The sequence below is a fragment of the Loxodonta africana genome, chromosome 11 (genome assembly GCF_030014295.1).
Source record: "Loxodonta africana isolate mLoxAfr1 chromosome 11, mLoxAfr1.hap2, whole genome shotgun sequence".
Lineage (NCBI taxonomy): Eukaryota > Metazoa > Chordata > Mammalia > Proboscidea > Elephantidae > Loxodonta > Loxodonta africana.
In genome coordinates this window covers 38,419,954-38,443,217 of record NC_087352.1, presented here as the reverse complement: position 1 = coordinate 38,443,217, position 23,264 = coordinate 38,419,954, and the positions used below count along the sequence as shown (strand labels likewise).

The window sequence follows — 23,264 nt, the reverse complement described above, 5'->3', positions numbered from 1 at the left end:
TGGGCCTTTACTCTTAACTAGGTATGCTGACATCACAAATCTGTTTTCATAAGCTGGACTCATTTTGCACTGTTAATTTTCTTTGCTTGCTGAAAGTGAAGAGGACTTGAAGCACTTACTGATGAAGATCAAAGACCACAGCCTTCAGTATGGATTACAGCTCAATAGAAAGGAAACAAAAATCCTCACAACTGTGGACCAATAAACAACATCATGATAAATGGAGAAAAGATTGAAGTTGTCAAAGATTTCATTTTACTTGGATCCACAATCAACCCCCATGGAAGCAGAAGTCAAGAAATCAAATGACATATTGCATTGGGAAATCTTCTGCAAAAGACCTATTTGAAGTGTTAAAAAGATGTCACTTTGAGGACTAAGGCACACCTGACCTAAGGCATGATCTTTTCAGTTGCCTCATATGCATGTGAAAGCTGGACAGTGAATAAGGAAGACTGAAGAAGAGTTGATGCCTTTGGATTATGGTATTGGCAAAGAATATTGAATATACCATGGACTGCCAGAAAGATAAATAGGCCTGTCTTGGAAGAAGTACTGTCAGAGTGCTCCTTGGAAGGTAGGATGGTGAGACTTTGTCTCACATACTTTGGACATGTTATCCGGAGGTACCACTACCTGGAGAAGGACATCATGCTTGGTAAAGTAGAGGGTCAGTGAAGAAGACCCTTCAATAAGATGGACTGACACAGTGGCTGCAATAGTGGGCTCAAACACAGCAATGATTGTGAGGATGATGCAGGACGGGGCAGTGTTTTGTTCTATTGTACATAGGGTCACTATGGGTTGTAACCGACTTAACAGTACCTAACAGTACCTTTCTTTGTAAATCTCTACTTTTTTATATTGATAATTTTTAATACCTTACACTATCTGAATAAAAAGTTAATATAAACTTTCTAGGGAAGACTTAGAAAAAAAATCACACAAGATTCCTTTGTCCTAAGATAACCACTTTTAATATTTTGGTGTACTTCTGTTCGATGTATTTTACAATAAATATATGTTTGTCTGATTTTTTCATTTAATATTGAGAACAAATCTCCTAGGCCTTGGAAATCAAAATTTTAATGGCTGTGTAATACCCTGGGGGAGCTCTGCTGGCACAGTGGCTAAGTGCTCAGTTGCTAACTGGAAGGTCAGTGGCTCGGACCCACCAACCAGCTGCTTCCTTGGGAGAAAAATGTGGCTGTCTGCTTCTGTAAAGATTGTAGCCTTAAAAACCCTATGAGTCAGAATCAATGACAATGGGTTTTTTGTTGATGTTTTTCAATGATACCCTAACATATGGGTGTGCCATTATTAATTTAACATTAAGATGTTTCCATTATGAACTATTATAAATAAGGCTGTGCTGACCATCTGTGCAATGATGTCCCAATCTCCAGTTATTTTCTTAGCAGAGCCTTTTATAACAGGAATTACTGGGTCAAAGGCTCTTCACAATATAGCAACTTGCTTTCAAGAAAAGTAATTATCAGTTCAAACCCTCTAATGGTACAAAGAAAGTGCCCTTCTTGCCCTATAAACACAAGCATTAAAATGATGATTCAAGATATTTTTAGAGTGGAATTTGGTATCTTTCTCTTCTGTTTGTTTCATTAGAGGAGGTTTGTCCTTGTATGCATTGTTCCTTTGTCCTCGTATACACTGTTCATTCCTTTTTTTTTTTCCTTCTGTGAATTTTGGGTGTCCTTTTCTCTTTGCTAATTTGGATACCCCAAACCAAACCCATTGCCATCAAGTCAGTTCTGACTCATGGTGACACAATGTAGGACAGAGTAGAACTGCCCACCCCTGGGGTTTCCAAGGCTCTAAATCTTTATGGAAACAGACTGGCACATCTTTCTCCTGAGGAGCAGCTGGTAGATTCGAACCACCGACCTTTTGGCTAGCAGCCCAGCACTTAACCACTGTACCACCAGGGCTCCTAATAATTGGGATACTGACCATTATTTTGTGCATTTATTTTGTAAATTCTAGACTACCTCATTTTTGTTAAAGGAAGCAAAGGGCAGAAGGTTTTGTCCATGCTCGATCCAGAGAAATATTGTGTCCCCTGGCTCAGGCATGTTGGGGGCACTGGCAATGAGAGTGAGGACACTTCAAAGAGAAGGCAGGCCTGGCCAGTTAACTCAATGTAACTTAAAGGCCTCCATTTTGGAGGTTTTATTTTATTAGCTCTTTCCATAAGGCATATTATTTGGTAGCACTTTTCAGCCATTTATTTATATTACTATATATAGGAAAGTTATTATATTGTATATGTCAGAATACTCTATTTTTTCCACTGGTAGGCTTTTTTCAAATGCATTATTAAATTTTGCTGTACCACTAAGATATAAAAATGAACAGTAGCTATGGATCCAAATTTTTCTTTCAGGAGGAGTGTCGTCATTCTTCATCTTAATTATAACCCTACGCCCTAAGCCTCAGTGAGCATGCACCACGTGCAAGGAGATGGGGACCAGGAAGTTTTCAGTGGAAATTGTCCTCCGAGGGGCATGGCATTTGGAAGATGAATTTATAGTTTCAGACAGACTCCAAACAATTTCCCTTTTACTATAAAAATCACCACCTTGCATTTTTAAGAGTAAAAGGCAGCCAATTTACCAGGCAAACATAATTTCTTCAAAAATCTTCAGACCTGTAGAGGAAGTCATATAATTCATGATTATGTGCAATTTTATCCTGAGAAAGATACTTTTTTTTTTTAACTGCTAATATGGTATTTTCACTTCATAGAGCCGTATAAAAATGGTAAGCAAAATTCAAGATGAGTTTAAATGCCACATAACAAAATTCAAGTGATAACCAAATCCTTTTTTATAAAATTATTTTTCAAAAACTTAATATAGCACAATGCTTTATGTAACAAAGTTGGTACTTAAAATATATATCTTACTAATTTGATACTATTGGTTCTATTTAGAAGTCTAGAAAAAATCTGGTTACAGATTTTTAACAATTAGAAATGTAAGACAATACTTAAGTATTGCAATATGGGAAGATGGTTGATGGAAAAAAATACTACATGTGGTATAATCAAGGATTCTATGATTATACCATGGAAAAATTTTGCTGTGAAAATAATGAATAAGGAAGAAGCTAGAAGGAAGATGTGAGGTTAAAGGAGAATGTTTTATTTAAAAGATGGGATATATTTAAACGTGTACTGATGGGACTCATGCTACAGAAAGAAAAAGTGATGAAAGAGGGAAACTGTTGTTAACTCATTATTGCTTAGATGGTGAGAGCAGGACCTAGTAAACAAATAAATTTATACAAATATAGATATAAATATAGGTAAGCTTGCAGGAATCATGACGGAGGCATTCCAAGGGTGGAAGCCTGGGTCACTTGGAAGTAGCATTGAGTGAGGACTTTAAGACCAGGGAAAATGGTTAAGGCCGCAGATCCACTGGTGATAACGAGAACTGTGCTTTGTTGCTAACTGGCCATCCTACTCTATTTCCCTAGTGGATTTACTCACTCTTTTAAACAATTGCATCATACCTTCTTTTGTCTCAAATCTCAAATTTCTCTTTCCTCTAGCCTCATGCTCCAGCTACCTTGCTTCCTATTTCACCAAGGAAAGAGAGGCCATTAGAAGATAGCCTCCATATATGCCTCCATCATGATCCCCACAAGCCTACTTCCATTTATTCCAAAATATCATATTTTACCTAGTTCTGCCTTAGGCCCTCACTTGTTCACTAGATCCTGTTTCACTCACCACCTCAGTGATACTAAGTTAGCAATGTTTCCTTCTTCCTTCTGTTACCGTGTTTTTCTCTGTGCAATGTGAATCTCATCTGCATACAAACACGTATACATATATCTCATCTTGAAAAAAAACTCTCCTTTAACTCACATCCCCTTCTAGCTTCTTCCCTATTTCTCTGTCATCTTCAGAGCAAAATTTCCTTAGAGTCATCCATACATGTTGTCTGTAATTTCTCTCCTCCCATTCTCTCTTGTGCCTACTCTAACACTCCAGTCTTTTGCCTCCACTCTGCCACCAAAACAGCTCTTTTCAAGACCATCAGTAACCTCGGATTTACAAAATCAACTTGTTACTTAAGCCTCATCTTAATCTCTCTGCAGCATTTAACACAGTTAATAGTCTCCACTTAAACCCTTTTGCTCCAGGGGTAAGTAATGAAAATAATCGTATCATTTCTATATGTACTCTGTAAAGGAGTCAGTCATCCAGGTACATGCCTATAAAAACAATCTTGATTTTGATGACTGTCCATATTAATATCTCTAATTCAGAATTCGTCCCTGACATCCAGATTTTATATATATATATACATACACACAACTACCTTCTTAAGTTCTACTTGGATGTGTACTACGTATCTCTAGCTTATCAAAAAGCAAACTTAATTTTCAACCCAGTCTTTCACCCCTTCAATCTTCCATGTGACGGTAAATGCAACTATATTCCTCTGGCTCTTGAACCAATTCTTGGAGTCATGTTTGAGCCTTGTGATTTCATGGATTTTTCTCATATGCCACATCTATTCAGACTCTACCAAACTGTAAATCTGGTGCTTTCTCATCATCTCCCTTACTAACCCTCTGCCTGAATTACTGTAATGAAACCCTAACTGGTCTCCTTACTTTCGTCCTTACTTCCCTACAGCCTAGTATCCCTACAACATCTAGAATAAACTCCTTTATAACATAACTGAGATCACTTGGTCCAAATACTCCCATGACTTTCCACCCCATTTAAAGCAAACCCAAAGTCCTTAACATGACCAACAAGACACCACATTTAACCCAGCCCCCAACACTTGTCTGAAATCCTCTCCTCCCATTCTTTCTATCACCCATCTAACTGTGGCCACACTTCCTGTCCTTTATATATGCAGGTACAGTACTATCTCCAGGCAGGCCTTTATATCTACTACTCCCTCTGCCTAGAATATTCTTTCCCAAGTAACCACCTATAAAACTTCTTCGATTCTTTCAGGTCACTACTGAAATATTGCCATTTAAAAGAGACCTTATTTGACAATACTATAAAATAGCACCTACATCTACAGCATGCCTATCCATTTCACTATGTTTATTTTTTCTCCGTAACGCTCATCTTCCTCTGGTATATTATGTATCTTTATACTAATTTGTGTCTCTTTGTACTGTCCTACCCAATTAGCCTATAAGCTTCATAAAGTCAGGGAACTTTGTCCTTTGATTTATCCCAAACACCTAGAACACTATCTGATATTATCAACTCAATAAATACCATATACTGTCAAATGTAAAATACCAACAATTCTAACATCCACCATCATTGTATGTATCCTGTGGGAAAAAGTGCCAATTATAGTATTATACCAAGTTCTCTCATCCCTTAAAGTTTTTATTTTATATGCCTTGAAAGACTCATTTGCCACAAATTATTATAAATTACTCTTGTATATACATAGAAAGTAGATATAACTAAAATAGTTAAGGAATTTCTAAAACTTTTTCACATACAGAGTCCAATTCTTCTGAGTCAACTCAGAATTATCAATGCCCTGGGTCTGTCTGTCTTATAAACTGTTCTCTCCTGTGCTATCAGGAGTGTAAAAGAGTATGCTGCTCTTGATGCCAAGATCTTCTTCTGAACCATGGACACCTATCCTTCAGGTTTTATGCTGGTGCTTTATCTACCAGAAGGTGTCCAGAGTAGGTTTCTAGACAACAACCAGGATTCATGTTTCTTTCTCAAATGGTCGTAAAAGATTTCTTGACTGAAACGTAATTAAACACAGGAAGCACAAACACTGCACATAGCTTCAGCAGAAGTGAAGGATGCAGGAACATCTCTGACCAAGGTACTGCATGTGCATCTCTCCACCACCTGGCAGCACCACTGAATGCTGCTGTTGACTAGAACCCAACGCTATCAATCACAGCAATTCCGACTCATGGCGACCCCATATGTTAGAGTAGAATGCTCCATAGGGTTTTCTTGGCTGTAATCTTTATGGAAGCAGTTCACCAGCACTTGTTTCCACAGAGCCACTGGGTAAGTTTGAACTGCTAAGCTTTAGGTTAGCAGCTAATCGCAAATCGCTTGCACCATCCAGGGGGCATTGAATGTACCTATTTCTGCTGAGTCTGTTCTGACTCATAGTGACTCTACAGGACACAGTACAACTGCCCCATAGGGTTTCCAAGGCTGTAATCTTTGTGGAAGCAGACTGCCACATCTTTCTTCTGCAGAGCGTCTGGTAGGTTTGAACCACCAACCTTTTGGTTAGTAGCCAAGTGCTTAATCATTAAGCCACCAGGGCTCCTTATTGAATATAAGATGCCATAAATAATTTTTAAAAAAATACCTCCTCTCCCCAAATTTCAGAAATGTTAAACTGTAAAAATATGCCCACCTACTGAATGAATGAGTGCTTGGTTCAGTTGTTCTAACAAAGCAGCTGGGAATAATCTCTTGCAAGAGACCACCAGTCAGGCAAGAGACCACCAGTCAGGGAAGAGATCAAACCAGAACTTGTCATCTCTCTCCATTGATTTTTATTCCTTGATTCCAGCAATCATTTCTTGATTTAATGAATATTAATAAAGTTTAGGAACTTTTTTTTTAAGGAAAAGCAAAAAAAAGCCAAAGAAGAAGACCAAAACAGTCACTGTGGTCCCTATAGACCAATTAGTGAAAAGCAATTCATATTTAAAGTGTGTGTGGGTTCAATAAAAATGTATTGAACTTTAAAGTTAATGGAGCAAAAACTGAGATCAGAGCCTCTATTCTTTGATAAAAACAGTTTCCTAAGTCATTTAATTAATGCTTTATCCTAGGGGAAGAAATTAGTCCTCATATTAGAGTAGCAAGAGATTTACCAAATGAGACATGGAGAGAAAAAATAAGCTCAAAGTTCCTAAAGGCTTAGCCTTAGCATCACTTCTTTGGAATTAAAGGGTTTATGTACACATATGAGTTCTTAACATTACATACATCCATGATGCAGTTCTTCAAGATTTTCCTGTACCATGAGTGACATCAATCAGTCCATTTAGTCTCTGGGCTGCTTTCATCCACTTGTCAAGCTCTATGATAAGGAATAGAGAAATAAAAATGGGTAAGACATAATCTCTGTTCTTAAGCTCATAGGATGCTTGGAGAGACACATGGATCAAGCAATAATTACATTATAATGGAGGAATTGTAATAAAAGTAATTTAGAGAGTAGCTGTCGAAATCACAGGAGGGATATGCATTAAGCATATAGGTTATGTTTTGATCATTTAAATATGATAATAACCAAACCCATTGCCATTGAGTTGAGTCCAACTCATAGCGACCCTGTAGGACAGAGTAGAACAGCCCCCTAGGGTTTCCAAGGAGCAGCTGGTGAAGTTGAACTGCCAACCTTTTGATTAGCAGCCATAGCTGACTGTAGTTCTTAACCATTGTACCACCAGGGCTCCGTAATGATAATATCAACTCCAAATCTTAGTAGCTTCACAAGACAAAGGTTTCTTTCTCATTCAAGTTATCTGACGGAGATCTGAGCAAATTTCCAGAGCAATTGGACTGAAAACCCTGGGGTGCTTTCATCTTATGGCTCAGAGGTCTCAGCACAAGACCACCTCAGTTGCCACAGTAGGGGGCAGGGGTGGGAAAATTCCCCAACAGACATTTAAGTGCTTTGGCACAGAGATGATGCTTGTTTCCCATAGCAGGCCTTTGTCTAGCCTTGTCACATGGTCCTACCTCACTGCAGGGGAGCATGTGGATATTTAGTATTACTGCTTCTATCAGGGAGCCATGGTGGCTCAGTGGTTGAGAGCTATAGCTGCTAACCAAAAAGTTGGCAGTATGAATCCACCAGCCACTGCTTGGAAACCCTATGGGGCGGTTTTACTCTGAGGGTCTCTATGAGTCAGAATCCACTCGAGGCAATGGATTTGGTTTTATTTGGTCTCTGCCACACGCAGCTTTTCTAATTAGCAAAGATTCCTTTGCTTTTTTTTTTCCCATGTGTATAGAACATTATTTTTTTCCCTAGGGGAAACAATCTAAAAAGGCAACCTATTCGCCACTGCATCGAGCTCAAAGTCCAGCATCTCTAGGTGGTATGTGACAGTGTTTTCATCAGTTCCAGATATGACTTTGTTGGTATCAAAATAATGACAACTTTCTGCCCGTACACAGTCTCACCCAATGAACAATGATTTAAGAGGAATAGGAAGCCTACCACAGTAAACACTGCCATTCAAGAAAAGAAGGTGTGGAAGACACGTAGCAGGCAAGCCCTGGTTCTGGTATTTCTCAAATTACTGTACAAGACAGTGTGAAGGTTCTTACCCTGAGGGTTAACAAGGACCCTTGACTGGGCCTTCGTCCTTCTCTTTGGGAGATGCACACTTACCCACTGTTCTCCTTAGCACTACCCTCTGGGTGTATTTTTCTTTCCATTATCCTCCTTGGCCATGTCTGAACCAGGCATTGTGAAAATGTCTCTTTGAGGCCTGGCAAGTTTCTCAGCCTAATTTCTGCCATGAGAGTTATGTTAGATGTCTGAGGCTTATCAACTTTTAGTAAGTCAAACATTTTTGGTTTAAGGTTTTTGTTTTTTAACCTCTGTCCAACTTTCTAAAAATACTACTAAAGCTAATGTAGTTAGATAAGAACAGGAAATAAAAGATACACCAATGTGGAAGGGAGAAATAAAACTATCTTTGTTTTGTTTTTTTTTTTGTTTGCAGATGATATGATTGTCTATGTAGAAAATCCTAAAGAATAGACCAAAAACTCCTGGAATTAAAAAACTCCTGGAATTAATCGATTATAGCAAGATTAACATAAAAAATTCAATCGCTTTCCTGTTCGTAATGAACAATTGGATTTTTAAATTAAAAACACCATTTACATTAATACCAAAAAAAAAGACCTAAATACTTAGGTATGTTATTGTTATTATTTGCCATCTGTTTGATTCCCACTCATGTCAATCCCATGTGTGCAGAGTAGAGCTGCTCCATAGGGTTTTCAAGGCTGTGACCTTTCCGAAGCAGGTCACCAGGCCTGTCTCCCAAGGTGCCTCCGGGTGGGTTTAAACCACCAACCTTTTGACTAGTAGTCGAGCACTTAACCATTTGTACCACTTATATAAGCCTAACAAAACATGTACAAGATCTGTTTGAGGAAAATGAAAAAAACTGATGGAAGAAATCAAAGAATATCTAAATAAATGAAGATAGTTCATAAGTAGGAAGACAGCATTATTAAGATGTCAGTTCTTCTCAACTTGGTATATAGATTCAATACCATCTCAATCAAAATTATTTTGTGGATATTGACAAACATATTCTACAGCTTATATGGAAAGGCAAAAGATGCAGAATGGTCAATACTGAAGAAAAACATGGAGGACTGACACTACCTGACTTCATGACTTACTATAAAATTAGAGTGAACGAGAGAGTGTGGTATTGGTGAAAGTATAGGCAAATAGATCAGTGGACAGACTAGAGAACCCAGAAATAAGCTCACACAAATATAGTCAACTGATCTTGAACAAAGGTAATTCAGTGGAGAAAGGATAATCTTTCCAACAAATGGTGCTAGAACAACTGGGCATCCACATGCAAAAAAAAAAAAAAAAATACTAGACGAAGACCTTACATATTTTATAAAAATTTACTTAAAATGGAAGATGCAAAACAATACAACTCCTAGAAGATAATACAGGAGAAAATCTAGGTGACATTGGATCTGATAGCTACCACACCAAAAGCACAATAAAAAAAAGTTAGTTGGACTTTATTAAACTTAAAAACTTCTGTGCAAAAGACACTGTTATGAGAATGAAGAGACAGCCATAGACTGGTAGAAAATATTTGCAAAACATGTATTTGGTAAAGGACTTGTATCCAAAATACACGAAGAAGTCTTAAAACCCAAACACCCAATTACAACGACGAAATGGTCAAAGATCTAAACAGGCACTTCAGAAGATATGTACATAGCAGGCAAATAAGCATATGAAAAGATACCATCCTAACGTCATTAGGAAATTAAAACAATGTGATACCATTGCATCCCTATTAAAAAAAAAAAAAATTAGAATGGCTAAAATCCAAAACACTGACAACTCCAAATGCTGACGATGATGCAGGGTATCAGGCACTCTAATTCATTGCTGGTAGAAATGCAGATATTAAGAACCTAAACATAGGCTAACTATCCAGAAGTCCTGCTCCTAAATGTTTACCCAAATGAATTAAAAACATGTCCACATAAAAAACTGCACACAAATGTATACAGCAGCTTTTTTCATAATTGCCAAAAAATTGGAATCAACCAAGAGGTTCTCCAGTAGTTGAAGGGATAAGTGAACTGTGGCACATCCATGCAATAGAATATTATTTCAACAATTAAAAAAAAAAAGTTATCAAGGTACTAAAACACATGGAGGAACTTTAAATGCATATTGCTAAGTAGAAGAAGCAGCCTGAAAAAGCTACATACTGTATGATTCCAACTCTATGACATTCTGAAAAATCAAAACTAGAGAGACAATAAAGAGGTCAGTGGTTGCCAGGGGCTCAAAGGGAGAGGGGAGGGTTGAACAGGGGGAGCCCAGGGCATTTTTAGGGCAGTGAAACTATTCTGTATGATACTGTGATGGTAGACACATGACATTATGCATTTGTCAAAGCCTGTAGGACTCTACAACACAGAGTAAGCCCTCATGTAAACTATGGACTTTAGTTAATAATAACATATTGGTATTGGTTCATCAGTTGTAACAAATGTACCTCAGGAATGCAAGATACTAATAATAGGGAAACTGCAGGAGAGATGAGGTATGTGGAAAATTTCTGGACTTTCTGTAAATCTAAAACTCTAAAAAAATAAAGTCTAATGGACTTATCTATTTGATTCAGTAGATTATATGTATCAATAGCCATACCCATTATTTACCCACTATTTTTCAGGGTTTGTTTTTTTTTTAAAACAGGTCTCAAATTTGCTGTAATCTTTTGATTTGCTCTTTTTTGATTTGAAAGTTGCTACTTTGCTTTATCTAGATTCTGTAGTAGCACTCAACACTTAGTTCTTTGCCTAGGTCAGTTTATCTAATTAAAAGATTATAGTGGGCACCATACCTTTAAGCTGCCTTTCACATGGAAAAACCTTTATCAACTGAGAGGTTTTAACAATAGGTATGGAAATTACTCACTTAATCAGGTCTTTTCCCTGAGCCTATTTTAGTTTGCCTTCGTGTTTTAAAGACTTTCTTAATTTTATCTCCTACTCTTTGGTGTCTCATCATAGTTATCTTTTCCAGCTTTGCAACGTTTTGAATTCTTTTAAATCTCTTTCGTTTTTGTTTGCAAATACATGTAGTCCCCTGGTTAGCAATGTCTGACTTTTGTACAACTCATAGTTTGGAGCCAACCCCTGTAAAGCCTGTTATATTAAAAATCCAATGTACATAAAATGGTACATAATAACAAACAGGCAGTACTTGATAAGATGCATCAAAACATTATTACTATTACTGTATTTTATGTTCAAGATGTTTTAGTGTATCTGGAAGTGTTTTAATGTTTTTTGTGCGTAAAAAGGTATACCATATACTACATTCTGACAAACATTTGAATAATTGATGTTAGTTACAAACCATACCTAACGGTTCCAATTTGCGTACAAATTCAACTTAAAGACAGATTTAGGAACGGAAATCCTCCATAATCCGGCCACTGCCTGTACTTAAGGTCACTCTGAGTTGGAGCCAACTCAGCAGCAATTAACAGCGACACTACTATCTTTGCAAAAGGGCACCCCATCTAATTTTAGGGACTTAGGAAAGATTTACCAAAGGAGGTGGTGAGCAAGCTGTTTAAAGATGAGTTGGAATCACTGAAGCTGGAGTGGGAAGGAGGTGGCAGTTTATTCCCCATGGAAGCAGTGTGGGTGATGCCGGATGTTCTTCATCATTTTCTGGTGCTGGAGTTCACAGTAAGAAGTAGGAAGTAGGCATAGAGTTTGTTAGAAAAGCAGGTAAAGCTTAGAACCAGGAGTATTTTTTAAGCCATGCCAATAACGCTTGAACTTTTGTCTTAAATGCAGTAGGGAGTTGCTTTTAACATAGGTAGGTAAACATAGATTTAAATTTTAGATATGTCTATCTGGTCAATCTGTGGAAGATATCTTAGTAATGAATCCTTTAACTAGGTTCGTAGTTTCAAATAAATAGAATAACTAGGTCATTATTCTCCAAGTAATGGAGGTATGGAAAAACATCAGACAAGGAATTAGACAACTCAGCCTTGACTTGCACATTCGCCAGCCACTTACTTTCCGTGTGACTTCAGGTACACTGTATTAACCTTTCTAAGGCTTGATTTTTCTCATCCATGAACAGTTGATAAAAATATTTTCTATTCTGTCCATCTACAGTGCTGATGTGAGGATCAAGTGTGAAATTGTGCTTTGAAAATACTTTGAGAGCTATCAGATGTAACACACATGTAAGAGATGATTTAAATTCAGCAAACACTTATTTTATGTGCACAGCCCTGGACAAGGCAGTGTAGGGAACCAAAAAGGATCATTTCCTCTGAAGAAATCAACACTCTTCTATGGAAAAAGCTAAATCACTACAGCATGGTCCTGTAGGATCAGCCGTTAAAGCGTGATTGCAAAATAGAGACTGTGTTTTAACAAAAGTGCTGAATATAAAAGACAAAGGAGCTCTTAACCCTGTTTTGTCACAGTTGCTTTGCCTGTACTGTGAAACCATCTGTAAGAGGGCTTTTCAAAGAGTCTTAATTTGTCACTCGAAAAGATCAAGCTTTGGGTTCATTTATTTTAATGATGGTGATAACCACATGGATAAGTCAAAAGATTATGTGAAGGAATATCAGTGTTAAATGTAGAATAAAAATGTACTTTAACACGTATAGATACCTAGATTTCTTCATGCACATTTCTAAAGATAATCTAGTCTTTATCACAGGATACTCTGCCATGGGAACAGAAACCTATTAAACAACATGTGAAATCAAGTATTTTTTTTCCAGTGTATTTCACTATGAAAGAAACTAATTAAATGTGGGTTTTTTTTGTTTGTTTTTTATGTATGTATTACCTATTTTGTATTCAGAGTCCATGAAGTCCAGAAGTTTCTGGCCCATGATGATAGCTGATTTGGATTAAATCTGTACTTCGGTTTCTTTAAAATGAGCCCTATTTTTAGTTGACTAGACATTGCATTTCAATAGAAAACACATGGATGTTAAGAGCCATGGGACCACAAGGCTCATTGTTTGCCACAGGCACCATTGGCTTTGGATTGTCTGGTGTTATTCTTCAGGCTAGACCGACAGTTCCAGAGGAATATTAGAGTCAATTAACCCTTCAAGTGGAGGTGAGAAAATCCCTCAAATTTATTTCCTGCATATGGCGTCTGGAACATAGCCATGGTAAAACACCTCAAATTGGTATCATTTCCTTCAACAGAATCAAACAAAACAAATGCACAGAGACCCTGAGTTCATAATATGCTCCACTTCAGGCCTGTTTCCAGGTAAATATTTTTGATTTGCAAGTAGAATTAAGCAACAATTAATGCATCTGGAATGTATTACATTTGGAAGTATAATTCTGATGAGAGTGGAATCATTTAATGATCAACAAGTTTAACAGATATTCAAATCCAGTCACCCTATTCTTCAGTGATAAAAAACAAAAAAAAACATTGCCATTGAGTCAAATTCCAACTCATAGCAACTCTATAGGACAGAGCAGAACTGCGCCATTGGGTTTCCAAGGAGCAACTGGTGGATTGATGCTGCTGACCTTTCAATTAGCAGCCAAGCTCTCAACCAAGATGGTACCAGGGCTCCGTTAAAAATATATATTAAAAATTATCAATTTTCTGAGGCAGAGCCAAGATGGCAGCCTAGTCACACACACCATAATGTCTCCCTGCACCAAAGACCTAAAAAATCAAGCAAAACAGAAGCAGATAATCAGGAATGCTGAACATCAAAAAAGAAAGTCTAAGGACTGAACTGAACACCAGTTGGAAGGAGTAAGGAAAGCAGCAAAAAAGGAGTAACACAGAACAGCACAGCTCAACCAGCTGTCCCAGCCTGCTGAGGCTAACTTAGGACTAAGTCACCAGAGACCTTGGGTAAAGAAAACAGCAAGGCAACTTCACAACTTTCCGAAAAGGGACAGAGAACCTCTATAGACACACACGGAAAGAAGCAGAGACCAGATCAGAACCAGAGATACTCAGAAGTGGCAGCCCTTGACCTCAGGGGGTGAGTGTGCATATGGCACGGTGGACTCTTGGAGTGTCAGCAGAAGCTCTCCCACCCAGCCGGTCCCTGTGTGGCTCCACCCTCGCACTCAAGAGAGGATAGGTCCCGTTAGCTGGCTGCAGTAGACACAAGGTGCCCTGGCGCCACGTATCCTACATAGCTGGAGGAACACACTCCCCAACACACCATCCCCCTGATCAGAGTCGGCAGAGGGTTCTGTGCCCTGACTGCTTTGCCTGACTGGGGGACCCTAACATGAGCCTATCTTCTTCTCCCAACCCCACCCAACTCTGGACTAGGCGTGCCCTCGTGCTTGTGCCTGCCACCTACTCCCCACCAAGGGTCTGGTGGAAGGCAGCAGTGGTGGGACAGCAAGAGGGCTCACCCACTGCTCCCTCCCCCCATCTGGCATGAGGCAGCATTTCTGTGCATGTATCTACTAGGCACAACTCTCTCCCTTAACCTGCCCAGTGAGGGGCAAAGGAGACACAACTACACGCATATCCGCCAGCATCCCCTTCGTTCCTGCCCTTGCCTGACACAAGGTGACACTACTGTTCATGCATCTCCCAGGATCAAATCCATCCTCTATCCTACCCAGGAAGGGGCAGAGGAGCTACAACTATGAGCACGTCACCCCTGAGGCCCTTTCTTCCCTCCCCTTGCCCAGTGCAGGGTGGAAAAAGAGTGAGTACACTGCGCCTTCCTCCTCCTTCCCGCTACCAACAGACAGAAGCAGCGAGACTGATCAAACATCTGGGTGCTGTTCCTTCTTCTTTTCCCGTGCCCAGGAGGAGGTAGAGGTAGAGCAACTCTGTGAATGTCCGCCTGCCACCCCCCTCACCTAGACCTACCCCCCACAGCTAGCAAGAAGAGAGGAGCACATCTCCACTCGCCCACCACATCAGCTGCTCCACCTGCACAGAGAGTATCATTCCTTCCTCCTGAGCCACCAAACTGAAGACAGACGGAGGCCAAAGCCAAACAAACCCACCCTCAGCTGCCCTGCAAGACCAGTAAACAGAGACCCAAGCTCCCACATCTACCTGCCACTCCATCCATCCACCCAAAGAAAGGTCGGGAGGGCTTCAGCACAGCCAGTCCAGCAACCAGAGCACCACTCCAACCATGCCTGCCAGGAATCACCCAAGGGAAAGAAAAAAAAGGACCCAGCAAACAACTGTACAAATAAAAATTAAATACAATAAGCCCTTAATATTCCAGAGACAACAGATAATAGCAAGCCACCTAAAGAAGCAGGGCAAGATGACCCCAGCAAGTGACCATAATAAAGAACCAGAAATCCTCCCTGAGGAAGAAAAGGTAAATAGAGCTTCCTGATAAGGAATTCAAAAGGCTTATATATTAGCTCCTCAAAGAAATCAAGGGAGACACAGGCAAAACCAAGGGAATGCACAGACAAAATGCTAGAATAATTCAGGAAAACAATACAAGAACAAAATGACAAGCTAAATAGAAAATTGGAAATGATACAAAAGCAACAATAAAATTGCAGAAATTGACAATTCAATGGAAAGTCATAGGAGTAGAATTGAAAAAATGAAGACAGGATTAGTAGAAGACCAGTCCTTTGACACTAATCTGTTTGAGGAACAATCAGAAAAAAAAAAGAAGTCTGAGAGTTATGTTGGACACCATTAAGAGGAATAACTTATACCTGATCAAAATCCTAGAAGGGGAGGAGTCAACAAAAAGCAGAGAGACTTGTTGAAGGTATGTTGACAGAAAACTTCCCTAATATCATGAAAGATGAGAAGATAACCAAACAAGAAGCACAACAAACTCCATACAAGATAGATCCCAATAAAAGAACACCAACACATATCATAATCAAACTTTCCAAAACCAAAGACAAAGAATCCTGAAAGTAGTTTTGGAGAAACGAAAGACCACCTGGAAAGGGACATCGATAAGATTAAGTTCTGAGTACTCAGCAGAAACAATGCAGGCGAGAAAGCAATGGGATAATATATATAAAACCTGAAAAGAGAAAAAAAAGAAACTGCCAACCAAGAATTACATATCCAGCAAAATTATCCTTCAAATATGATGATGAAGTTAGAACATTTCCAGATGAACAGAAATTGGAGGAATTTATAAAAAACCAGATAAACTTTACAAGAAATATTTCAGGGAGTCCTTCCAACAGAAAACTAATAACACACCAGACAACAACTTGAGATTAAAATACGTGACAACATCAGACAGACATCACCCCAGATAGAGAACTCTCAAAAATAAAATAAAGCTAAAGGAGGGAAAACATGGAACCACAGATGTTAATCTGTAACTGAAAACCAAATCAAAACATAAAGGCGGAAGGAATAAAGGGTATAGGTTTAGAACTTACATATGGAGAGGAAGTCAAGGCAATATCAAGAAATAAATTACTACTTTAAAACTTAGGAAGATAAGGTAAATTTCAGGGTAACCACAAATAAACTCAACAAACCTACTCATCAAAATATAAAAGAAGAAAATCATAAAGATTCAGTACACAGAAAACCAAAAACGATGAAGGAAATTAAAAGACAAGCCACAATAAACAAACAAACAAGAACTCAGCATGGAAAATTAAGTGGAACAAAGAAACAGTCAACACCACAAAAAATATAAATAAAAAATCATAAGAAAATGACAGCAATAAACTCATACCTATTGATGATCACACTGAATGTAAATGGTCTAAATGCACCAGTAAAGAGAGAGTGGCAGAATGAATAATAAAACATGACCCATCAATATGCTGTCTACAAGAGATACATCTTAGACACAAAGATGTAAATAAACTAAAACAGGATGGAAAAAGTTATATCAAACAAATAATGACCAAAAAAGAGCAGGAGCAGGCATAGCAATATTAATCTCTGATGAAAGAGATTTTAAAGCAAAATTCATTATATAAGATAAGGAAGGACATTACATAATGATTAAAGGGTCAATCCAACAAGAGGACATAACCATAATGAATATATACATACCCAAGAACAGAGCTCCAAAATACATTAAAAAAAAAAAAAAAAACTCTAACAGCACTGAAAAGAGAAATAGACAGTTCCACACTAATACTAGGAGACTTTAACATACCACTCCCAGTGAAGGACAGAAGAATGAGAAAGAAATTCACCAAAGACACAGAAGATCTAAACATCACAATCAACCAACTTTACCTCATGGACATATATAGAGCACATCACCCAACAGCAGCAAAGTACACATTCTTCTCCAGGGCTCATGGATCATTTTCCAGAACAAACCACACTTTAGGCCACAAAGCGAGCCTCAATAAATTCAAAAACATCAAAGTAATACAAAGCATCTTCTCTGACCACAATGCTGTAGAAGTAGAAAGCAGTAACAGGGAGAGCAAAGAAGAAAAAAAAAATCTAGTAAATGGAAACGAAATAACGCTTTTCTTAAAAACTGCTGGGTAGTAGAAGAAAATTGAAGATGAAATCAGAAAGAGCAGGAAAAGGAAGCCACAGTCACCAGAAGAAATAATAAATATTAGAGCAGAAATAAACGAAGCAGAGAACAGAAAAACAATAGAATCAACAAGACTAAAAACTGGTTTTTTGAAAGATTGATAAAATTGACAAACCACTGGCTAGATTGACAGAAGAAAAACAGAAGAAGATGCAAACAACCCAAATAAGAAATGAGATAGGTAACATTACAACAAAGCCAACTGAAATAAAAAGGATCTTAACAGAATACTAGGAGAAATTGGACTCCAACAAATTTGAAAACCTAGAGGAAATGGACAAATTTCTAGAAATACAACATCTACCTGAACTAACGCAAACTGTGGTAGAAAATTTGAACAGACCCATAACAAAGAAAGAAATTGAAGGAGTCTTTAAAAAAGACTCCCAACAAAAAAAGGCCCTGGTCCAGATGGCTTCACTGGAGAGTTTTACCAAACATTCAGAAAAGAGTTGATACCAATTTTACTCAAACTATTCTGGAACATAGGAAAGGAAGGAATACTCCCAAACTCATTCTATGAAGCCAGCATAACTCTTAAAGCCAGTCAAGGACACCACTAAAAAAGAAAACTACAGACCAATATCCCTCATGAATATAGATGCAAAAATTCTCAACAAAATCCTACCCAACAGACTACAACAGCGTATCATGACCAAGTGGAATTCACACCAGGCATGCAAGTTTGGTTCAAAATTAGAAAATCAATCAATGTAATCCAACACATAAATAAAGGAAAATAATCACCTGATTATCTCAATCGATGCAGAAAAGGTATTGGATAAAATCCAATACCCATTCATGTTAAAAATTCTCAGCAAATTTATTCAACATTGTATTGGGTGTCCTAGCAAAAGCAATAAGGCAGGAAAAGGCAAGAAGAAGTAAAACTATCCCTATTCACAGATGATATGATTCTTATACATACAAAACCCTAAGGACTCCACAGGAAAGCTATTGGAACTAATACAAGCATTCAGCAAAGTGGAAAATACAAGATTACCATACAAAAATCAGTTGGATTCCTCTACATCAACAAAGAAAACTGTTAAAAGGAAATCAGGAAAACAATACCATTTATAACAGCCCCCCAAAAGATAAAATAGTTAGGAATAAATCTAACCAGGGATGTAAAAGACTTAAAGAAATTGCAATACACTACTGTAAGAAACCAAAAGAGACCTCCATAAATGGAAAAACATACCATGCCCTTGGATAGAAAGACTTAACGTTGTGAAAATAAATGCCAGTACCACTCAAAGCAGTATTATAGATATAATGCAGTCCCAAACCAAATCTCAACAGCATTCTTCACTGAAATGGAAAAACTAATCACTAACTTTATATGGAAGGGGAAGAGGCCCCAAATAAATAAAGCCTTATTAAAAAACAAGAACAAAGTAGGGGGCCTCACACTATCTGATCGAAAACCTACTATACAGCCACATTAGTCGAAACAGCCTGGTATTGGTACAACAACAGACAGGTAGACGAATGGAATAGAACCCAGACATAAATCCATCCACCTATTGACTGCTGACCTTTGACGAAGGACCAAAGATTGTTCAATGGGGAAGAGACAGCCTCTTCAACAAATGGTGCTGGCAAAATTAATATCTACCTGTAGAAAAATGAAACAGGATCCATACCTCACACAATACACAAAAACTAACTCAAAATCAATCAGAGATCTAAATATGAAACTTAAAACTATGAAGATCATGGAGGAGAAATTAGGGACAATGTAAGGGGCCATAATATTGGCATAAATAGATGACCAAGCATAACTAAAAATGCACACACAGAAGAAAATGAACTAGATAAATGGTACCTCCTAAAAATGAAACACGTTCAACAAAAGACTTCTCCAAAAGAGTAAAAAGAGAACCTACTGATTAGGAAATAATGTTTGGCTATGACATATCTGACAAGGGTCTAATCGCTAAAATTTATGGAAAACTTCAACACTTCAACAACAACAAAAAAAGACAAATAATCCAATTTAAAAACGGGCAAAGGAAATGAAAAGACACTTCTCCAAAGAACACATTCAAGAAGCTAACAAACATGAAGAAATGCTCACAATCATTAGTAATTAGGGAGATGCAAATCAAAAATATAGTGAGATAACATCTCACGTTGACACTATTGGCACTAATCAAAAAACCAGAAAACAACAAATGTTGGTGAGAATGTGGGGAGACTGGAACTCTTATACACTGCTGATGGGAATGGAAGATGGTATAGCCACTATGGAAAAGGCTATGGTACTTCCTTAAAAGGCTAGAAGTAGAAATGTCCTGTGATCTAGCAATCCCACTCCTAGGTGTATACCCTAAAGAAATAAAAGCTATGACAGAATAGACATGTGCACACCCATGTTCGTTGCAGCATTATTCACAATAGCAAAAAGGTAGAAGCAACCTAAATGCCCATCAACAAATAAATGGATTAACAAACTGTGGTACATACACACAATGGAATGTTACACAACAAAGAATAACAACAAATCCGAGAATTTGGAGGGCATTGTGCTGAATGAAATAAGTCAAATCACAAAAAGACAAATATTGTGTGAGACCATTTTTATAAAGTAACAACAAAAGGTTTACATACAGAAAAAAAAAGTCTCTTTGATGGTTACCAGGGATGAAAGGGGGAGGGAGGGAACATTACCAAAAAGATAGTAAACATGAGTTAATACTGGTGAAGGGAAAGGCAATACACAATATGAGAGAAGTCAGTACAACAGGACTAAGGTAAGAGAGGACACTGAGAGGAACACAGCAATAAAGAACAACTATAAAAAAAAAAAAATTTTTTTTTTTTATGTAGCCCTGCTGGCACAGTGGTTAAGCTCTCAGCTGCTAACCAGAAGGTTGGCAGTTCGAATCCACGAGCCATTCATTGCAAACCCCATGGAGCAGTTCTGCTCTGTCCTTAGGGTTACTATGAGTCAGAATCGACTCTATGGCAGTGGGTTTGGTTTGGTTTTTGGTATGGTAACTACTGTAGCATAGACAATCCATTAACAATAGAATCAACAGTCTACAAATTGATACACAGATATGTCAGGAAATGAAGGAGGGTTTAAGAGAACACACTTACCAGCAGATAGAGGTTCAGAGGTGGGAATTTCTAAATACATGACTGTAGGTGCACCTCATATATTAATATAGACAATAGAGCACACAAGTGGCAGTCAGAGAAACCTCTTAGGCATAACTAAACATCCCACAGGATGAAGTTCCCAGGCTCGAAGGCAAAGGACCATAGACTCGGGGAACATCTACTTCATTTAGCACAACATTGTTCTTAAAAGACAATGTTCTATATCCTACTTTGGTGAGTAGCGTTTGGAGTCTTAAAAGCTTGTGAGCAGCTGCCTAAGTTACAACTTTCGATCCCTTAGCAAAGGAGAAGGGGAAAAACTAAAGACCCAAGGGAGCAATTAGTCCAAAGGACTAATTGACCACATGAACCACAGCCCACACAACCCCAAGTCGAGAATAACTGGATAGTGCCTTTGTACTACTACCAACCACTCTGACTGGGGTTACAACAGAGGGTTCTGGACAGAGCAGAAGAAAAATGTGGAGCAAGTGATCAAATTCACAAAAAAGACCAGACTTACTGGTCTGACAGAGACTGGAGGAACCCCCAAGACTATATCCCCCAGACACCCTTCTAACTCAGACATGAAGATACTTCCAAATGTTGCCTTTCAGACAAAGATTAGGCAGGCCTGTAAGACAAACAATAACACACAAGAGGAACATGCTTCTTAGATCAATCAAGTATATGAGATCAAATGAGCAACATCTGCCTAGGAACAAAGACGAGAAAGTGGGAGGGAACAGGAAAACTGTACGGATGGACACAGAGTAGAGGGGGAGAGAGGAAGAGTGCTGACATAATGCAGGATTACAGCCAATGCCATGAAACAACTTGTGTATAAATTTTTTAAATGAGAACCTAATTCGCTCTGTAAACTTTCATCTAAACCACAATAAAAAACGTAATATAAAAAATTAGTTTTCTTATAGAATTTCTACTAAATTTTTACAAATTTTTCATATTAAAAAAGCGTCCAATGGGGTCATGTATCCTCTGAATCATTTCTTTTGAAAAATAATATCTTCTTGGGTTGCAACACTGGATATGGAGGATATAGTATTGTTACTGTTCTCTAATATGAAGGTATCATTGCTCCTTGAAATTCTGAACAATTCATTTTCATTTAGCATTTGGTTGCCTAAGTACTCTTTAAGATACATTTTTACTTCAACATTCGTCATTTGACCTGTTTAAGCCATTCATCAATATTGCCAAATATCAATTCATTTTATCATATTTTGTAAAAGTTAATGCCAAGTCAAGGAGAAAAGATAGAATATAACTGCGTGTCAGAAGTGCTAGAAGAAAAAAAAATACTGTAGACTAAATTATTCATGGCAGGTCCACTGGTATTTGTTTTCTATTAGATTTCAATACTTGCCTTTTTTGTTTGTTTTTAAGTCACCCTGAAAAACTCACAGTGACCAAACAATTGATTATTAATCATTCTTTATGTTGGCATAAAGAAATATATGTCAGCTTCTTCTGGATTATATTTAGGTAAAAAAATCAGTTGAGAATAGGAATATGTTTTAAAAAGGCAATGAACATTATTCTGTTTATTTTTGAAGGAACGCAAGTTACATCTCAGAATAAAAGAGGAAGGTAATGAATTTTAACTCTTCATTCAAAAAAAGAAAAGATTTCCCCGGTGAAAAGGGCACCTCATTCCTTCATATCAATTGAACACAATTCTTTTGACACAAAATAATTTTCCCACGCAGGTATATTTTACTGAGATGGTCAAGACCTATAGTTTCAGGACTCCTGTCTAATATGAGGGGCCCCAGTCACCAGTTTACATGTGTAGTCATACTTTTTTCTTCATTTTGTACATGTAATATATTTTTTCTTATTAAAGAAAAAGGACCTTCAAAATCGCATAAGCTTTGTGCTCCACAAAACCTGGATCAGTCCCTGCTCATTCTAGTACTTGCTGAATTAGTTCACCTGCAGGGGTTCTGGATTTATGCAAATGTGTTTACCTTCTTCAGCAACCTCCCTTTTCCAAATGGAATCAATAAAATACACCCTTAAGATAATAGGCTACATTGGTGAGACAGTATATCACCATGAAAGATTTCTGCAGGAATCAAATAGGAATTAAACCCCTGATCTTAACCCTAAACCCTGTAAGTACTCTGAACATTCAGTAAACACAAGTTATAATCAACAAAGTGAAAAGCCAAGCTACAGATTGGGAGAAAATTTTCAGGAGCCACATATCCAATAAGAGTCTAATAATATTCAAAATATATATTTAAAAAAACTTCTACAGCTTAACAAAAAGATAAAGAACCCAATCAAAAAAAATGGACAAA

General features: G+C 37.8%; 1 protein-coding gene and 1 long non-coding RNA gene across 2 annotated transcripts in view; one reads left to right on the top strand and one right to left on the bottom strand.

The window, feature by feature from the left end:
• DOK6 (docking protein 6) overlaps positions 1–23,264 on the top strand; it is a 436,186-nt gene that overhangs the window by 287,180 nt on the left and 125,742 nt on the right. The gene's annotated exons all lie outside the window — the stretch shown is intronic.
• The window catches only part of LOC135232840 (uncharacterized), a 41,147-nt gene continuing 24,395 nt past the window's right edge, over positions 6,513–23,264 (bottom strand). Inside the window, exon 3 of the long non-coding RNA XR_010323435.1 lies at positions 6,513–7,085. This is a non-coding gene — a long non-coding RNA (uncharacterized LOC135232840). The remainder of the gene's footprint in view (positions 7,086–23,264) is intronic.